Here is a 20,313-nt window from a genome sequence, read left to right as displayed (position 1 = left end):
ACCCTAACCCTATGTGGAATTTTCTTCCAATGGGATTTTCCAATGTGTTTTACCAGGAAACATAGATAGGGCAGCATCGAACAGTCAGTGCCCTCCTAACCATAACCAAGCACTCCTGATACATTGTCGATGTCTATTTTGCTCTACACATTCATGGTGACATAACCCTAACCCTATGTGGAATTTTCCTCCAATGGGATTGTCCCATGTATTTTACCAGGAAAAATAGAAAGTGTAGCCTAAAAAGATCTATACCGTCCTCACTATTTCAAAGCACTCCAAATGTGTAGGTGATATCCACTTTGCCCTCCTAACCATAACCAAGCACTCCTGATACATTGGCGATGTCTATTTTGCTCTACACGTTCATGGTGACGTAACCCTAACCCTATGTGGAATTTTCCTCCAATGGGAGGTCTTTGACTTTTCTAGGATGCCCTATCTATTTTTCCTGGTAAAATACATAGGAAAATCCCATTGGAGGAAAATTCCACATAGGGTTAGGGTTACATCACCATGGACGTGTAGAGCAAAATAGACATCGCCAATGTATCAGGAGTGCTTGGTTATGGTTAGGAGGGCACTGACTGTTCTATGCTGCCCTATCTATGTTTCCTGGTAAAACACATGGGAAAATCCCATTGGAGGAAAATTCCACATAGGGTTAGGGTTACGTGACCATGAACGTGTAGAGCCAAATGGAAATCGCCAATGTATTCGGAGTGCTTGGTTATGGTTAGGAGGGCTTTGACTTTTCTAGGATGCCCTATCTACGTTTTCTGTAAAGTAGACAGTACAATCCAATTGTCGGAAAATTCCACTTAGGGTTAGTGTTAGGTCACAAAGAAGTGGTAGAGCAAAATGGATATTGCCAATGAAGTCGTACTGCTTTATTATCGTTAGGAGGGCACTGACTTTTCTAGGCTTCCCTATCTATGTTTCCTGGAAAAACACTCATAGAGCAAAATGGAAAATCCTATTAGGATGCCCTATCTAGGAACAATTCCCACGTGACCATGAACGTTTGGACATCGGTATTCACTATGAACTCATAGATGGGAAAATCCCATTGGAGGAAAATTCCACATAGGGTTAGGGGATGTATCACCAACAGGGCACTGATCTATGGAGTGGGAAAATCCCATTGGAGGAAAATTCCACATAGGGTTAGGGTTAGGTCACCATGTTAGAGCAAAAGGAGAGTGCACTTTTCTATGCTGCCCTATCTATGTTTCCTGGTAAAACACATGGGAAAATCCCATTGGAGGAAAATTCCACATAGGGTTAGGGTTACGTGACCATGAATGTGTAGAGCAAAATGGACATCGCCAATATATTGGAGTGCTTGGTTATGGTTAGGAGGGCACTGACTGTTCTATGCTGCCCTCTCTATGTTTCCTTGTAAAACACATGGGAAAATCCCATTGGAGGAAAATTCCACATAGGGTTAGGGTTAGGTGACCATGAACGTGTAGAGCCAAATGGAAACCGCCAATTTATTCGGAGTGCTTGGTTATGGTTAGGAGGGCTTTCACTTTTCTAGGATGCCCTATCTATGTTTCCTGGTAAAACACATGGGAAAATCCCATTGGAGGAAAATTAAACATAGGGTTAGGGTTACGTGACCATGAACGTGTAGAGCCAAATGGACATCGCCAATGTATTCGGAGTGCTTTGGAATAGTTAGGAGGGTATAGAACTTTCTAGGGTACCCTTTCTGTTTTTCCTGGTAAAATACATGGGAAAATCCCATTGGAGGAAAATTCCACATAGGGTTAGGGTTACATAACCATGAACATGTAGACCAAAATAGACATCGCCAATGTATCACGAGTGCTTGGTTATGGTTACGAGGGCACTGACTGTTCTATGCTGCCCTATCTATTTTTCCTGATAAAATACATGGGAAAATCCCATTGGAGGAAAATTCCACATAGGGTTAGGGTTAGGTCACCATGAACGTGTAGAGCAAAATAGACATCGCCAATGTATCAGGAGTGCTTGGTTATGGTTAGGAGGGCACTGACTTTTCTATGCTGCCCTATGTTTCCTGTAAAACACATGGGAAAATCCCATTGGAGGAAAATTCCACATAGGGTTAGGGTTACGTGAGCATGAATGTGTAGAGCAAAATGGACATCGCCAATATATTCGGAGTGCTTGGTTATGGTTAGGAGGGCACTGACTGTTCTATGCTGCCCTATCTATGTTTCCTTCTAAAACACATGGGAAAATCCCATTGGAGGAAAATTCCACATAGGGTTAGGGTTAGGTGACCATGAATGTGTAGAGCCAAATGGAAATCGCCAATGTATTCGGAGTGCTTGGTTATGGTTAGGAGGGCATTGACTTTTCTAGGATGCCCTATCTATGTTTCCTGGAAAAACACATGGGAAAATCCCATTGGAGGAAAATTCCGCATAGGGTTAGGGTTAGGGGACCATGAACGTGTAGAGCCAAATGGAAATCGCCAATGTATTCGGATTGCTTGGTTATGGTTACGAGGGCTTTTACTTTTCTAGGATGCCCTATCTATGTTTCCTGGTAAAACACATGGGAAAATCCCATTGGAGGAAAATTCCACATAGGGTTAGGGTTAGGTGTAGAGCCAAATGGACATCGCCAATGTATTCGGAGTGCTTTGGAATGGTTAGAAGGGTATAGAACTTTCTAGGGTACCCTTTCTATTTTTCCTGGTAAAATATATGGGAAAATCCCATTGGAGGAAAATTCCACATAGGGTTAGGGTTACGTCACCATGAACGTGTAGAGCAAAATGGACATTGCCAATGTATTCGGAGTGCTTGGTTATGGTTAGGAGGGCTTTGACTTTTCTAGAATGCCCTATCTATGTTTTCTGGTAAAGTAGACAGTACAATCCAATTGTCGGAAAATTCCACTTAGGGTTAGTGTTAGGTCACAAAGAAGTGGTAGAGCAAAATGGACATTGCCAATGAAGTCGTACTGCTTTATTATCGTTAGGAGGGCACTGACTTTTCTAGGCTTCACTATCTATGTTTCCTGTAAAGACACATGGGAAAATCCCATTGGAGGAAAATTCCACGTAGGGTTAGGTCACTATGAACTCATAGAGCAAAATGGATATCACCAACAAATTTGGAGTGCTTGGTTATGCTTAGGAGGGCACTGAGTTTTCTAGGCTGCCCTATCTATGTTTCCTGGTAAAATACATGGGAAAATCCCATTGGAGGAAAATTCCACATAGGGTTAGGGTTAGGTCACCATGAACTCATAGAGCAAAATGGATATCACAACAAATTTGGAGTGCTTGGTTATGATTAGGAGGGTATAGATCTTTCTAGGCTGCCCTATCTATTTTTCCTGGTAAAATATATGGGAAAATCCCATTGGAGGAAAATTCCACGTAGGGTTAGGGTTACGTCACCATGAACGTGTAGAGCAAAATAGACATCGCCAATGTATTCGGAGTGCTTGGTTATGGTTAGGAGGGCACTGACTGTTCTATGCTGCCCTATCTATGTTTCCTGGTAAAACACATGGGAAAATCCCATTGGAAGAAAATTCCACATAGGGTTAGGGTTACGTGACCATGAACGTGTAGAGCCAAACGGAAATCGCCAATGTATTCGGAGTGCTTGGTTATGGTTAGGAGGGCTTTGACTTTTCTAGGATGCCCTATATATGTTTTCTGGTAAAGTAGACAGTACAATCCAATTGTCGGAAAATTCCACTTAGGGTTAGTGTTAAGTCACGAAGTAGTGGTAGAGCAAAATGGACATTGCCAATGAATTCGTACTGCTTTATTATCGTTAGGAGGGCACTGAATTTTCTAGGCTTCCCTATCTATGTTTCCTGGAAAAACACATGGGAAATCGCCAATGTATTCGGAGTGCTTGGTTATGGTTAGGAGGGCATTGACTTTTCTAGGATGCCCTATCTATGTTTCCTGGAAAAACACATGGGAAAATCCCATTGGAGGAAAATTCCGCATAGGGTTAGGGTTAGGGGACCATGAACGTGTAGAGCCAAATGGAAATCGCCAATGTATTCGGATTGCTTGGTTATGGTTACGAGGGCTTTTACTTTTCTAGGATGCCCTATCTATGTTTCCTGGTAAAACACATGGGAAAATCCCATTGGAGGCCCTAGAGCCAAATGGACATATGTTTCCTGGTAAAACACATGGGAAAATCCCATTGGAGGAAAATTCCACATAGGGTTAGGGTTACGTGACCATGAACGTGTAGAGCCAAATGGAAATCGCCAATGTATTAGGAGTGCTTGGTTATGGTTAGGAGGGCTTTGACTTTTGTAGGATGCCCTATCTATGTTTTCTGGTAAAGTAGACAGTACAATCCAATTGTCGGAAAATTCCACTTAAGGTTAGTGTTAGGTCACAAAGAAGTGGTAGAGCAAAATGGACATTGCCAATGAAGTCGTACAGCTTTATTATCGTTAGGAGGGCACTGACGTTTCTAGGCTTCCCTATCTATGTTTCCTGGAAAAACACATGGGAAAATCCCATTGGAGGAAAATTCCACGTAGGATTAGGTCACTATGAACTCATAGAGCAAAATGGATATCACCAACAAATTTGGAGTGCTTGGTTATGCTTAGGAGGGAACTGAGTTTTCTAGGCTGCCCTATCTATGTTTCCTGGTAAAATTGGGAAAATCCCATTGGTATAAGGGTTAGGTACATGAACTCATAGGAAAATCCCATTGGAGGAAAATTCCACATAGGGAAAATTTAGGGTTAGGTCACCATGCCAATGTATCAGGAGTCTTGGTTATGGTTAGGAGGGCACTGAATGCTGCCCTATGTTTCCTGTAAAACACATGGGAAAATCACGGAAAATTCCACATAGGGTTAGGGTTACGTGACCATGAACGTGTAGAGCCAAATGGAAATCGCCAATGTATTAGTGCTTGGTTATGGTTAGGAGGGCTTTATAGGATGCCCTTTCTGGTAAAGTAGACAGTACAATCCAATTGTCGGAAAATTGCCACAAAGAAGTATAGAGCAAAATGGATATTGCCAATGAATTCGTACTGCTTTATTATCGTTAGGAGGGCACTGACTTTTCTAGGCTTCCCTATCTATGTTTCCTGGAAAAACACATGGGAAAATCCCATTGGAGGAAAATTCCACGTAGGTTTAGGTCACTATGAACTCATAGAGCAAAATGGATATCACCAACAAATTTGGAGTGCTTGGTTATGCTTAGGAGGGCACTGACTTTTCTAGGCTGCCCTATCTATGTTTCCTGGTAAAACATATGGGAAAATCCCATTGGAGGAAAATTCCACATAGGGTTAGGGTTAGGTCACCATGAACTCATAGAGCAAAATGGATATCACCAACAAATTTGGAGTGCTCTGAAATGGTGAGGAGGGTATAGATCTTTCTATGCTGCCCTATCTATTTTTCCTGGTAAAATACATGGGAAAATCCCATTGGAGGAAAATTCCACATAGGGTTAGGGTTACGTCACCATGAACGTGTAGAGCAAAATAGACATCGCCAATGTATCAGGAGTGCTTGGTTATGGTTAGGAGGGCACTGACTTTTCTATGCTGCCCTATGTTTCCTGTAAAACACATGGGAAAATCCCATTGGAGGAAAATTCCACATAGGGTTAGGGTTACGTGACCATGAACGTGTAGAGCCAAATGGAAATCGCCAATGTATTCGGAGTGCTTGGTTATGGTTAGGAGGGCTTTGACTTTTCTAGGATGCCCTATCTATGTTTTCTGGTAAAGTAGACAGTACAATCCAATTGTCGGAAAATTCCACTTAGGGTTAGTGTTAGGTCACAAAGAAGTGGTAGAGCAAAATGGATATTGCCAATGAAGTCGTACTGCTTTATTATCGTTAGGAGGGCACTGACTTTTCTAGGCTTCCCTATCTATGTTTCCTGGAAAAACACATGGGAAAATCCCATTGGAGGAAAATTCCACGTAGGGTTAGGTCACTATGAACTCATAGAGCAAAATGGATATCACCAACAAATTTGGAGTGCTTGGTTATGCTTAGGAGGGCACTGACTTTTCTAGGCTGCCCTATCTATGTTTCCTGGTAAAATACATGGGAAAATCCCATTGGAGGAAAATTCCACTTAGGGTTAGGGTTAGGTCACCATGAACTCATAGAGCAAAATGGCCGAAACCTGGTGGGAAAATCCCATTGGAGGAAAATTCCACGTAGGGTTAGGTCACTATGAGCAAAATGGATATCACCAACAAATTTGGAGTGCTTGGTTATGCTTAGGAGGGCACTGACTTTTCTAGGCTGCCCTATCTATGTTTCCTGGTAAAATACATGGGAAAATCCCATTGGAGGAAAATTCCACTTGGGGTTAGGGTTAGGTCACCATGAACTCATAGAGCAAAATGGATATCACCAACAAATTTGGAGTGCTTGGTTATGGTTAGGAGGGTATAGATCTTTCTAGGCTGCCCTATCTATTTTTCCTGGTAAAATACATGGGAAAATCCCATTGGAGGAAAATTCCACATAGGGTTAGGGTTACGTCACCATGGACGTGTAGAGCAAAATAGACATCGCCAATGTATCAGGAGTGCTTGGTTATGGTTAGGAGGGCACTGACTGTTCTATGCTTCCCTATCTATGTTTCCTGGTAAAACACATGGGAAAATCCCATTGGAGGAAAATTCCACATAGGGTTAGGGTTACGTGACCATGAACGTGTAGAGCCAAATGGAAATCGCCAATGTATTCGGAGTGCTTGGTTATGGTTAGGAGGGCTTTGACTTTTCTAGGATGCCCTATCTACGTTTTCTGTAAAGTAGACAGTACAATCCAATTGTCGGAAAATTCCACTTAGGGTTAGTGTTAGGTCACAAAGAAGTGGTAGAGCAAAATGGATATTGCCAATGAAGTCGTACTGCTTTATTATCGTTAGGAGGGCACTGACTTTTCTAGGCTTCCCTATCTATGTTTCCTGGAAAAACACATGGGAAAATCCCATTGGAGGAAAATTCCACGTAGGGTTAGGTCACTATGAACTCATAGAGCAAAATGGATATCACCAACAAATTTGGAGTGCTTGGTTATGCTTAGGAGGGCACTGACTTTTCTAGGCTGCCCTATCTATGTTTCCTGGTAAAATACATGGGAAAATCCCATTGGAGGAAAATTCCACTTGGGGTTAGGGTTAGGTCACCATGAACGTGTAGAGCAAAATAGACATCGCCAATGTATCAGGAGTGCTTGGTTATGGTTAGGAGGGCACTGACTGTTCTATGCTGCCCTATCTATGTTTCCTGGTAAAACACATGGGAAAATCCCATTGGAGGAAAATTCCACATAGGGTTAGGGTTACGTGACCATGAACGTGTAGAGCCAAATGGAAATCGCCAATGTATTCGGAGTGCTTGGTTATGGTTAGGAGGGCTTTGACTTTTCTAGGATGCCCTATCTATGTTTTCTGGTAAAGTAGACAGTACAATCCAATTGTTGGAAAATTCCACTTAGGGTTAGTGTTAGGTCACAAAGAAGTGGTAGAGCAAAATGGATATTGCCAATGAAGTCGTACTGCTTTATTATCGTTAGGAGGGCACTGACTTTTCTAGGCTTCCCTATCTATGTTTCCTGGAAAAACACATGGGAAAATCCCATTGGAGGAAAATTCCACGTAGGGTTAGGTCACTATGAACTCATAGAGCAAAATGGATATCACCAACAAATTTGGAGTGCTTGGTTATGCTTAGGAGGGCACTGAGTTTTCTAGGCTGCCCTATCTATGTTTCCTGGTAAAATACATGGAAAATCCCATTGGAGGAAAATACCACTTAGGGTTAGGGTTAGGTCACTATGAACTCAAAGAGCAAAATGGATATCACCAACAAATTTGGAGTGCTTGGTTATGCTTAGGAGGGTATAGATCTTTCTAGGCTGCCCTATCTATTTTTCCTGGTAAAATACATGGGAAAATCCCATTGGAGGAAAATTCCACATAGGGTTAGGGTTACGTCACCATGAACGTGTAGAGCAAAATAGACATCGCCAATGTATCAGGAGTGCTTGGTTATGGTTAGGAGGGCACTGACTGTTCTATGCTGCCCTATCTATGTTTCCTGGTAAAACACATGGGAAAATCCCATTGGAGGAAAATTCCACATAGGGTTCGTGTTAGGTCACAAAGAAGTGTAGGCAAAATGGATATTGCCAATGAAGTCGTACTGCTTTATTATCGTTAGGAGGGCACTGACTTTTCTAGGCTTCCCTATCTATGTTTCCTGGAAAAACACATGGGAAAATCCCATTGGAGGAAAATTCCACGTAGGGTTAGGTCACTATGAACTCATAGAGCAAAATGGATATCACCAACAAATTTGGAGTGCTTGGTTATGCTTAGGAGGGCACTGACTTTTCTAGGCTGCCCTATCTATGTTTCCTGGTAAAATACATGGGAAAATCCCATTGGAGGAAAATTCCACTTAGGGTTAGGGTTAGGTCACCATGAACTCATAGAGCAAAATGGATATCACCAACAAATTTGGAGTGCTTGGTTATGGTTAGGGGTATAGATCTTTCTAGGCTGCCCTATCTATTTTTCCTGGTAAAATACATGGGAAAATCCCATTGGAGGAAAATTCCACTTAGGGTTAGGGTTAGGTCACCATGAACTCATAGAGCAAAATGGATATCACCAACAAATTTGGAGTGCTTTGTTATGGTTAGGAGGGTATAGATCTTTCTAGGCTGCCCTATCTATTTTTCCTGGTAAAATACATGGGAAAATCCCATTGGAGGAAAATTCCACATAGGGTTAGGGTTACGTCACCATGGACGTGTAGAGCAAAATAGACATCGCCATTGTATCAGGAGTGCTTGGTTATGGTTAGGAGGGCACTGACTGTTCTATGCTGCCCTATCTATGTTTCCTGGTAAAACACATGGGAAAATCCCATTGGAGGAAAATTCCACATAGGGTTAGGGTTACGTGACCATGAACGTGTAGAGCCAAATGGAAATCGCCAATGTATTCGGAGTGCTTGGTTATGGTTAGGAGGGCTTTGACTTTTCTAGGAGGCCCTATCTATGTTTTCTGGTAAAGTAGACAGTACAATCCAATTGTCGGAAAATTCCACATAGGGTTAGGGTTACGTGACCATGAACGTGTAGAGCCAAATGGAAATCGCCAATGTATTCGGAGTGCTTGGTTATGGTTAGGAGGGCTTTGACTTTTCTAGGATGCCCTATATATGTTTTCTGGTAAAGTAGACAGTAAATCCAATTGTCGGAAAATTCCACTTAGGGTTAGTGTTAAGTCACGAAGTAGTGGTAGAGCAAAATGGACTTTGCCAATGAATTCGTACTGCTTTATTATCGTTAGGAGGGCACTGACTTTTCTAGGCTTCCCTATCTATGTTTCCTGGAAAAACACATGGAAAAATCCCATTGGAGGAAAATTCCACGTAGGGTTAGGTCACTATGAACTCATAGAGCAAAATGGATATCACCAACAAATTTGGAGTGCTTGGTTATGATTAGGAGGGTATAGATCTTTCTAGGCTGCCCTATCTATTTTTCCTGGTAAAATACATGGGAAAATCCCATTGGAGGAAAATTCCACATAGGGTTAGGGTTTGGTCACCATGAACTCATAGAGCAAAATGTATATCACAACAAATTTGGAGTGCTTGGTTATGATTAGGAGGGTATAGATCTTTCTAGGCTGCCCTATCTATTTTTCCTGGTAAAATACATGGGAAAATCCCATTGGAGGAAAATTCCACATAGGGTTAGGGTTACGTCACCATGAACGTGTAGAGCAAAATAGACATCGCCAATGTATCAGGAGTGCTTGGTTATGGTTAGGAGGGCACTGATTGTTCTATGCTGCCCTATCTCTGTTTCCTGGTAAAACACATGGGAAAATCCCATTGGAGGAAAATTCCACATAGGGTTAGTGTTACGTCACCATGAACGTGTAGAGCAAAATAGACATCGCCAATGTATCAGGAGTGCTTGGTTATGGTTAGGAGGGCACTGACTGTTCTATGCTGCCCTATCTATGTTTCCTGGTAAAACACGTGGGAAAATCCCATTGGAGGAAAATTCCACATAGGATTAGAGTTAGGTGACCATGAACGTGTAGAGCCAAATGGACATCGACAATGTATTCGGAGTGCTTTGTAATGGTTAGGAGGGTATAGAACTTTGTAGGGTACCCTTTCTATTTTTCCTGGTAAAGTACATGGGAAAATCCCATTGGAGGAAAATTCCACATAGGGTTAGGGTTACCTCACCATGAACGTGTAGAGCAAAATAGACATCGCCAATGTATCAGGAGTGCTTGGTTATGGTTAGGAGGGCACTGACTTTTCTATGCTGCCGTATGTTTCCTGTAAAACACATGGGAAAATCCCATTGGAGGAAAATTCCACATAGGGTTAGGGTTACGTGACCATGAACTTGTAGAGCCAAATGGAGATCGCCAATGTATTCGGAGTGCTTGGTTATGGTTAGGAGGGCTTTGACTTTTCTAGGATGCCCTATCTATGTTTCCTGGTAAAAGACATGGGAAAATCCCTTTGGAGGAAAATTCCACATAGGGTTAGGGTTAGGTGACCATGAACGTATAGAGCTATATGGACATCTCCAATGTATTCGGTGTGCTTTGGAATGGTTAGGAGGGTATAGACCTTTCTAAGGTACCCTTTTTATTTTTCCTGGTAAAATACATGGGAAAATCCCATTGGAGGAAAATTCCACATAGGGTTAGGGTTAGGTCACCATGAACTCATAGAGCAAAATGGATATCACCAACAAATTTGGAGTGCTTTGAAATTGTGAGGAGGGTATAGATCTTTCTAGGCTGCCCTATCTATTTTTCCTGGTAAAATACATGGGAAAATTCCATTGGAGGAAAATTCCACATAGGGTTAGCGTTACGTCACCATGAACGTGTAGAGCAAAATAGACATTGCCAATGTATCAGGAGTGCTTGGTTATGGTTAGGAGGGCACTGACTTTTCTATGCTGCCCTATGTTTCCTGTAAAACACATGGGAAAATCCCATTGGAGGAAAATTCCACATAGGGTTAGGGTTACGTGACCATGAACGTGTAGAGCAAAATGGACATCGCCAATGTATTCGGAGTGCTTGGTTATGGTTAGGAGGGCTTTGACTTTTCTAGGATGCCCTATATATGTTTTCTGGTAACTTAGACAGTACAATCCAATTGTCGGAAAATTCCACTTAGGGTTAGTGTTAGGTCACAAAGAAGTGGTAGAGCAAAATGGATATTGCCAATGAAGTCGTACTGCTTTATTATCGTTAGGAGGGCACTGACTTTTCTAGGCTTACCTTTCTATGTTTCCTGGTAAAATACATGGGAAAATCTTATTGGAGGAAAATTCCACATAGGGTTACGGTTACCGCACCATGAACATGTAGAGCAAAATAGACATCGCCAATGTATCAGGAGTGCTTGGTTATGGTTAGGAGGGCACTGACTTTTCTATGCTGCCCTATATTTCCTGGTAAAACATATGGGAAAATCCCATTGGAGGAAAATTCCACATAGGGTTAGGGTTAGGTCACCATGAACTCATAGAGCAAAATGGATATCACCAACAAATTTGGAAGTTCTCTGAATGGTGGGAGGGTATAAGATCTTTCTATGCTGCCCTAATCTAGTTTCCGGGTAAAATACATGGGAAAATCCCATTGGAGGAAAAGTCCACATAGGGTTACGGTTACCGCACCATGAACATGTAGAGCAAAATAGACATCGCCAATGTATCAGGAGTGCTTGGTTATGGTTAGGAGGGCACTGACTTTTCTATGCTGCCCTATATTTCCTGGTAAAACATATGGGAAAATCCCATTGGAGGAAAATTCCACATAGGGTTAGGGTTAGGTCACCATGAATTCATAGAGCAAAATGGATATCACCAACAAATTTGGAGTGCTCTGAAATGGTGAGGAGGGTATAGATCTTTCTATGCTGCCCTATCTATTTTTCCTGGTAAAATACATGGGAAAATCCCATTGGAGGAAAATTCCACATAGGGTTAGGGTTACGTTACCATGAACGTGTAGAGCAAAATAGACATCGCCAATGTATCAGGAGTGCTTGGTTATGGTTAGGAGGGCACTGACTTTTCTATGCTGCCCTATGTTTCCTGTAAAACACATGGGAAAATCCAATTGTCGGAAAATTCCACATAGGGTTAGGGTTACGTTACCATGAACGTGTAGAGCCAAATGGAAATCGCCAATGTATTCGGAGTGCTTGGTTATGGTTAGGAGGGCTTTGACTTTTCTAGGATGCCCTATCTATGTTTTCTGGTAAAGTAGACAGTACAATCCAATTGTCGGAAAATTCCACGTAGGGTTAGTGTTAGGTCACAAAGAAGTGGTAGAGCAAAATGGATATTGCCAATGACGTCGTACTGCTTTATTATCGTTAGGAGGGCACTGACTTTTCTAGGCTTCCCTATCTATGTTTCCTGGAAAAACACATGGGAAAATCCCATTGGAGGAAAATTCCACGTAGGGTTAGGTCACTATGAACTCCTAAAGCAAAATGGATATCACCAACAAATTTGGAGTGCTTGGTTATGCTTAGGAGGGCACTGACTTTTCTAGGCTGCCCTATCTATGTTTCCTGGTAAAATACATGGGAAAATCCCATTGGAGGAAAATTCCACATAGGGTTAGGGTTACGTCACCATGAACTCATAGAGCAAAATGCGATATCACCAACAAATTTGGAGTGCTTGGTTATGGTTAGAAGGGTATAGATTCTTTCTAGGCTGCCCTATTCTATTTTTCCTTGGTAAAATAAATGGAAAATCCATTGGAGGAAAATCCCATAGGGTTACGTCACCATGGACGTGTAGAGCAAAATAGACATCGCCAATGTATCAGGAGTGCTTGGGTATGGTTAGGAGGGCACTGACTTTTCTATGCTGCCCTATGTTTCCTGTAAAACACATGGGAAAATCCCATTGGAGGAAAATTCCACATAGGGTTAGGGTTACGTGACCATGAACGTGTAGAGCAAAATGGACATCGCCAATGTATTCGGAGTGCTTGGTTATGGTTAGGAGGGCTTTGACTTTTCTAGGATGCCCTATATATGTTTTCTGGTAACTTAGACAGTACAATCCAATTGTCGGAAAATTCCACTTAGGGTTAGTATTAGGTCACGAAGAAGTGGTAGAGCAAAATGGACATTGCCAATGAATTCGTACTGCTTTATTATCGTTAGGAGGGCACTGACTTTTCTAGGCTTCCCTATCTATGTTTCCTGGAAAAACACATGGGAAAATCCCATTGGAGGAAAATTCCACATAGGGTTTGGTCACTATGAACTCATAGAGCAAAATGGATATCACCAACAAATTTGGAGTGCTTGGTTATACTTAGAAGGGCACTGACTTTTCTAGGCTGCCCTATCTATGTTTCCTGGTAAAATACATGGGAAAATCCCATTGGAGGAAAATTCCACTTAGGGTTAGGGTTAGGTCACCATGAACTCATAGAGCAAAATGGATATCATCCCACAAATTTGGAGTGCTGCTGTTATGCTGGTTGGAGGAGGGTCCACATAGGATTAGGGTTAGGTGACCATGAACGTGTAGAGCCAAATGGACATCGCCAATGTATTCGGAGTGCTTTGGAATGGTTAGGAGGGTATAGAACTTTCTAGGGTACCCTTTCTATTTTTCCTGGTAAAATACATGGGAAAATCCCATTGGAGGAAAATTCCACATAGGGTTAGGGTTACGTGACCATGAACGTGTAGAGCCAAATGGAAATCGACAATGTATTCGGAGTGCTTGGTTATGGTTAGGAGGGCTTTGACTTTTCTAGGATGCCCTATCTACGTTTTCGGTAAAGTAGACAGTACAATCCAATTGTCGGAAAATTCCACTTAGGGTTAGTGTTAGGTCACAAAGAAGTGGTAGAGCAAAATGGATATTGCCAATGAAGTCGTACTGCTTTATATCGTTAGGAGGGAGTGCTTCCTGGTTATTGGAGGAAAATTCCACATAGGGTTACGGTTACCGCACCATGAACATGTAGAGCAAAATAGACATCGCCAATGTATCAGGAGTGCTTGGTTATGGTTAGGAGGGCACTGACTTTTCTATGCTGCCCTATATTTCCTGGTAAAACACATGAGGAAAATCCCATTGGAGAGAAAATTCCACATAGGGGATTAGGGTTAGGTGACCATGAACTGAGAAAACGTGTAGAGCAAAATAGACATTGCCAATGTATCAGGAGTGCTTGGTTATGGTTAGGAGGGCTTTGACTTTTCTAGGATGCCCTATCTATGTTTTCTGGTAAGTAAACAGTACAATCCAATTGTCGGAAAATTCCACTTAGGGTTAGTGTTAGGTCACAAAGAAGTGGTAGAGCAAAATGGATATTGCCAATGAAGTCGTACTGCTTTATTATCGTTAGGAGGGCACTGACTTTTCTAGGCTTCCCTATCTATGTTTCCTGGAAAAACACATGGGAAAATCCCATTGGAGGAAAATTCCACGTAGGGTTAGGTCACTATGAACTCATAGATCAAAATGGATATCACCAACAAATTTGGAGTGCTTGGTTATGGTTAGGAGGGCACTGACTTTACTATGCTGCCCTATGTTTCCTGGTAAAACATATGGGAAAATCCCATTGCAGGAAAATTCCACATAGGGTTAGGGTTAGGTCACCATGAACTCATAGAGCAAAATGGATATCATCAACAAATTTGGAGTGCTCTGAAATGGTGAGGAGGGTATAGATCTTTCTAGGCTGCCCTATCTATTTTTCCTGGTAAAATACATGGGAAAATCCCATTGGAGGAAAATTCCACATAGGGTTAGGGTTACGTCACCATGAACGTGTAGAGCAAAATAGACATCGCCAATGTATTCAGAGTGCTTGGTTTTGGTTAGGAGGGCTTTGACTTTTCTAGGATGTCCTATCTATGTTTTCTGGTAAAGTAGACAGTACAATCCAAGTGTCGGAAAATTCCATTTAGGGTTAGTGTTAGGTCACAAAGAAGTGGTAGAGCAAAATGGATATTGCCAATGAAGTCGTACTGCTTTATTATCGTTAGGAGGGCACTGACTTTTCTATGCTGCCCTATCTATGTTTCCTGGTAAAACACATGGGAAAATCCCATTGGAGGAAAATTCCACATAGGGTTAGGGTTACGTGACCATGAACGTGTAGAGCCAAATGGAAATCGCCAATGTATTCGGAGTGCTTGGTTATGGTTAGGAGGGCTTTGACTTTTCTAGGATGCCCTATCTATGTTTTCTGGTAAAGTAGACAGTACAATCCAATTGTTGGAAAATTCCACTTAGGGTTAGTGTTAGGTCACAAAGAAGTGGTAGAGCAAAATGGATATTGCCAATGAGTCGTACTGCTTTATTATCGTTAGGAGGGCACTGACTTTTCTAGGCTTCCCTATCTATGTTTCCTGGAAAAACACATGGGAAAATCCCATTGGAGGAAAATTCCACGTAGGGTTAGGTCACTATGAACTCATAGAGCAAAATGGATATCACCAACAAATTTGGAGTGCTTGGTTATGCTTAGGAGGGGACTTTTCTAGGCTGCCCTATCTATGTTTCCTGGTAAAATACATGGGAAAATCCCATTGGAGGAAAATTCCACTTAGGGTTAGGGTTAGGTCACCATGAACTCATAGAGCAAAATGGATATCACCAACAAATTTGGAGTGCTTTATTATGGTTAGGAGGGTATAGATCTTTCTAGGCTGCCCTATCTATTTTTCCTGGTAAAATACATGGGAAAATCCCATTGGAGGAAAATTCCACATATGGTTAGGGTTACGTCACCATGGACGTGTAGAGCAAAATAGACATCGCCAATGTATCAGGAGTGCTTGGTTATGGTTAGGAGGGCACTGACTGTTCTATGCTGCCCTATCTATGTTTCCTGGTAAAACACATGGGAAAATCCCATTGGAGGAAAATTCCACATAGGGTTAGGGTTACGTCACCATGAACGTGTAGAGCAAAATGGACATCGCCAATGTATTCGGAGTGCTTGGTTATGGTTAGGAGGGCACTGACTTTTTATGCTGCCCTATCTATGTTTCCTGGTAAAACACATGGGAAAATCCCATTGGAGGAAAATTCCACAAAGGGTTAGGGCTAGGTGACCATGAACGTGTAGAGCCAAATGGACATCGCCAATGTATTCGGAGTGCTTTGGAATGGTTAGGAGGGTATAGAACTTTCTAGGGTACCCTTTCTATTTTTCCTGGTAAAATACATGGGAAAATCCCATTGGAGGAAAATTCCACTTAGGGTTAGGGTTACGTCACCATGAACGTGTAGAGCAAAATAGACATCGCCAATGTATCAGGAGTGCTTGGTTATGGTTAGGAGGGCACTGACTTTTCTATGCTGCCCTATGTTTCCTGGTAAAAGATATGGGAAAATGCCTTTGGAGGAAAATTCCACATAGGGTTAGGGTTACGTGACCATGAACGTGTAGAGCAAAATGGACATCGCCAATGTATTCGGAGTGCTTGGTTATGGTTAGGAGGGCTTTGACTTTTCTAGGATGCCCTATATATGTTTTCTGGTAACTTAGACAGTACAATCCAATTGTCGGAAAATTCCACTTAGGGTTAGTATTAGGTCACGAAGAAGTGGTAGAGCAAAATGGACATTGCCAATGAATTCGTACTGCTTTATTATCGTTAGGAGGGCACTGACTTTTCTAGGCTTCCCTATCTATGTTTCCTGGAAAAACACATGGGAAAATCCCATTGGAGGAAAATTCCACATAGGGTTTGGTCACTATGAACTCATAGAGCAAAATGGATATCACCAACAAATTTGGAGTGCTTGGTTATACTTAGAAGGGCACTGACTTTTCTAGGCTGCCCTATCTATGTTTCCTGGTAAAATACATGGGAAAATCCCATTGGAGGAAAATTCCACTTAGGGTTAGGGTTAGGTCACCATGAACTCATAGAGCAAAATGGATATCACCAACAAATTTGGAGTGCTTGGTTATGGTGAGGAGGGTATAGATCTTTCTAGGCTGCCCTATCTATTTTTCCTGGTAAAATACATGGGAAAATCCCATTGGAGGAAAATTCCACATAGGGTTAGGGTTACGCCACCATGAACGTGTAGAGCAAAATAGACATCGCCAATGTATCAGGAGTGCTTGGTTATGGTTAGGAGGGCACTGACTTTTCTATGCTGCCCTATGTTTCCTGTAAAACACATGGGAAAATCCAATTGTCGGAAAATTCCACATAGGGTTAGGGTTAGGTGACCATGAACGTGTAGAGCCAAATGGACATCGCCAATGTATTCGGAGTGCTTTGGAATGGTTAGGAGGGTATAGAACTTTCTAGGGTACCCTTTCTATTTTTCCTGGTAAAATATATGGGAAAATCCCATTGGAGGAAAATTCCACTTAGGGTTAGGGTTACGTCACCATGAACATGTAGAGCAAAATAGACATCGCCAATGTATCAGGAGTGCTTGGTTATGGTTAGGAGGGCACTGACTTTTCTATGCTGCCCTATGTTTCCTGGTAAAAGATATGGGAAAATGCCTTTGGAGGAAAATTCCACATAGGGTTAGGGTTACGTGACCATGAACGTGTAGAGCAAAATGGACATCGCCAATGTATTCGGAGTGCTTGGTTATGGTTAGGAGGGCTTTGACTTTTCTAGGATGCCCTATATATGTTTTCTGGTAACTTAGACAGTACAATCCAATTGTCGGAAAATTCCACTTAGGGTTAGTATTAGGTCACGAAGAAGTGGTAGAGCAAAATGGACATTGCCAATGAATTCGTACTGCTTTATTATCGTTAGGAGGGCACTGACTTTTCTAGGCTTCCCTATCTATGTTTCCTGGAAAAACACATGGGAAAATCCCATTGGAGGAAAATTCCACATAGGGTTTGGTCACTATGAACTCATAGAGCAAAATGGATATCACCAACAAATTTGGAGTGCTTGGTTATACTTAGAAGGGCACTGACTTTTCTAGGCTGCCCTATCTATGTTTCCTGGTAAAATACATGGGAAAATCCCATTGGAGGAAAATTCCACTTAGGGTTAGGGTTAGGTCACCATGAACTCATAGAGCAAAATGGATATCACCAACAAATTTGGAGTGCTTGGTTATGGTGAGGAGGGTATAGATCTTTCTAGGCTGCCCTATCTATTTTTCCTGGTAAAATACATGGGAAAATCCCATTGGAGGAAAATTCCATATAGGGTTAGGGTTACGCCACCATGAACCTGTAGAGCAAAATAGACATCGCCAATGTATCAGGAGTGCTTGGTTATGGTTAGGAGGGCACTGACTTTTCTATGCTGCCCTATGTTTCCTGTAAAACACATGGGAAAATCCAATTGTCGGAAAATTCCACATAGGGTTAGGGTTAGGTGACCATGAACGTGTAGAGCCAAATGGACATCGCCAATGTATTCGGAGTGCTTTGGAATGGTTAGGAGGGTATAGAACTTTCTAGGGTACCCTTTCTATTTTTCCTGGTAAAATATATGGGAAAATCCCATTGGAGGAAAATTCCACTTAGGGTTAGGGTTACGTCACCATGAACATGTAGAGCAAAATAGACATCGCCAATGTATCAGGAGTGCTTGGTTATGGTTAGGAGGGCACTGACTTTTCTATGCTGCCCTATGTTTCCTGGTAAAAGATATGGGAAAATGCCTTTGGAGGAAAATTCCACATAGGGTTAGGGTTACGTGACCATGAACGTGTAGAGCAAAATGGACATCGCCAATGTATTCGGAGTGCTTGGTTATGGTTAGGAGGGCTTTGCCTTTTCTCGGATGCCCTATATATGTTTTCTGGTAACTTAGACAGTACAATCCAATTGTCGGAAAATTCCACTTAGGGTTAGTATTAGGTCACGAAGAAGTGGTAGAGCAAAATGGACATTGCCAATGAATTCGTACTGCTTTATTATCGTTAGGAGGGCACTGACTTTTCTAGGCTTCCCTATCTATGTTTCCTGGAAAAACACATGGGAAAATCCCATTGGAGGAAAATTCCACATAGGGTTTGGTCACTATGAACTCATAGAGCAAAATGGATATCACCAACAAATTTGGAGTGCTTGGTTATACTTAGAAGGGCACTGACTTTTCTAGGCTGCCCTATCTATGTTTCCTGGTAAAATACATGGGAAAATCCCATTGGAGGAAAATTCCACTTAGGGTTAGGGTTAGGTCACCATGAACTCATAGAGCAAAATGGATATCACCAACAAATTTGGAGTGCTTGTTTATGGTGAGGAGGGTATAGATCTTTCTAGGCTGCCCTATCTATTTTTCCTGGTAAAATACATGGGAAAATCCCATTGGAGGAAAATTCCACATAGGGTTAGGGTTACGCCACCATGAACCTGTAGAGCAAAATAGACATCGCCAATGTATCAGGAGTGCTTGGTTATGGTTAGGAGGGCACTGACTGTTCTATGCTGCCCTATCTATGTTTCCTGGTAAAACACATGGGAAAATCCCATTGGAGGAAAATTCCACATAGGGTTAGGGTTAGGTGACCATGAACGTGTAGAGCCAAATGGACATCGCCAATGTATTTGGAGTGCTTTGGAATGGTTAGGAGGGTATAGAACTTTCTAGGGTACCCTTTCTATTTTTCCTGGTAAAATACATGGGAAAATCCCATTGGAGGAAACTTTCACATAGGGTTAGGGTTACGTCACCATGAACATGTAGAGCAAAATAGACATCGGCAATGTATCAGGAGTGCTTGGTTATGGTTAGGAGGGCACTGACTTTTCTATGCTGCCCTATGTTTCCTGGTAAAACATATGGGAAAATCCCATTGGAGGAAAATTCCACATAGGGTTAGGTCACCATGAACTCATAGAGCAAAATGAATATCACCAACAAATTTGGAGTGCTTTGAAATGGTGAGGAGGATATAGATCTTTCTAGGCTGCCCTATCTATTTTTCCTGGTAAAATACATGGGAAAATCCCATTGGAGGAAAATTCCACTTAGGGTTAGGGTTAGGTCACAGTGAACTCCTGGAGCAAAATGGACCTGTGGTAAGGTCGGGGGAGGGAATGGGAGGGTTGGGGAGGTTTGGGGAAGGGTTGTTTTGTTTTTGTAAAATTTAAAAAAAAAATTCAATAAAAATGTGTGTGTATATATATATATATATATATATATATATATATATATATATATATACACACACATTTTTATTGAATTTTTTTTTTAAATTTTAACAGGACACCTCAATCTTTTGTGTAAAAGATGCTCTTCTGTTCACGTCTAGATCCAAAGC

Source organism: Crotalus tigris, unplaced genomic scaffold (genome assembly GCF_016545835.1).
Source record: "Crotalus tigris isolate CLP2741 ecotype Arizona unplaced genomic scaffold, ASM1654583v1 scf7180000017641.3106099, whole genome shotgun sequence".
In the NCBI taxonomy this organism is placed as follows: domain Eukaryota; kingdom Metazoa; phylum Chordata; class Lepidosauria; order Squamata; family Viperidae; genus Crotalus; species Crotalus tigris.
The sequence above is the reverse complement of the archived record's forward strand: the minus strand, read 5'-3'. Positions refer to the sequence as shown.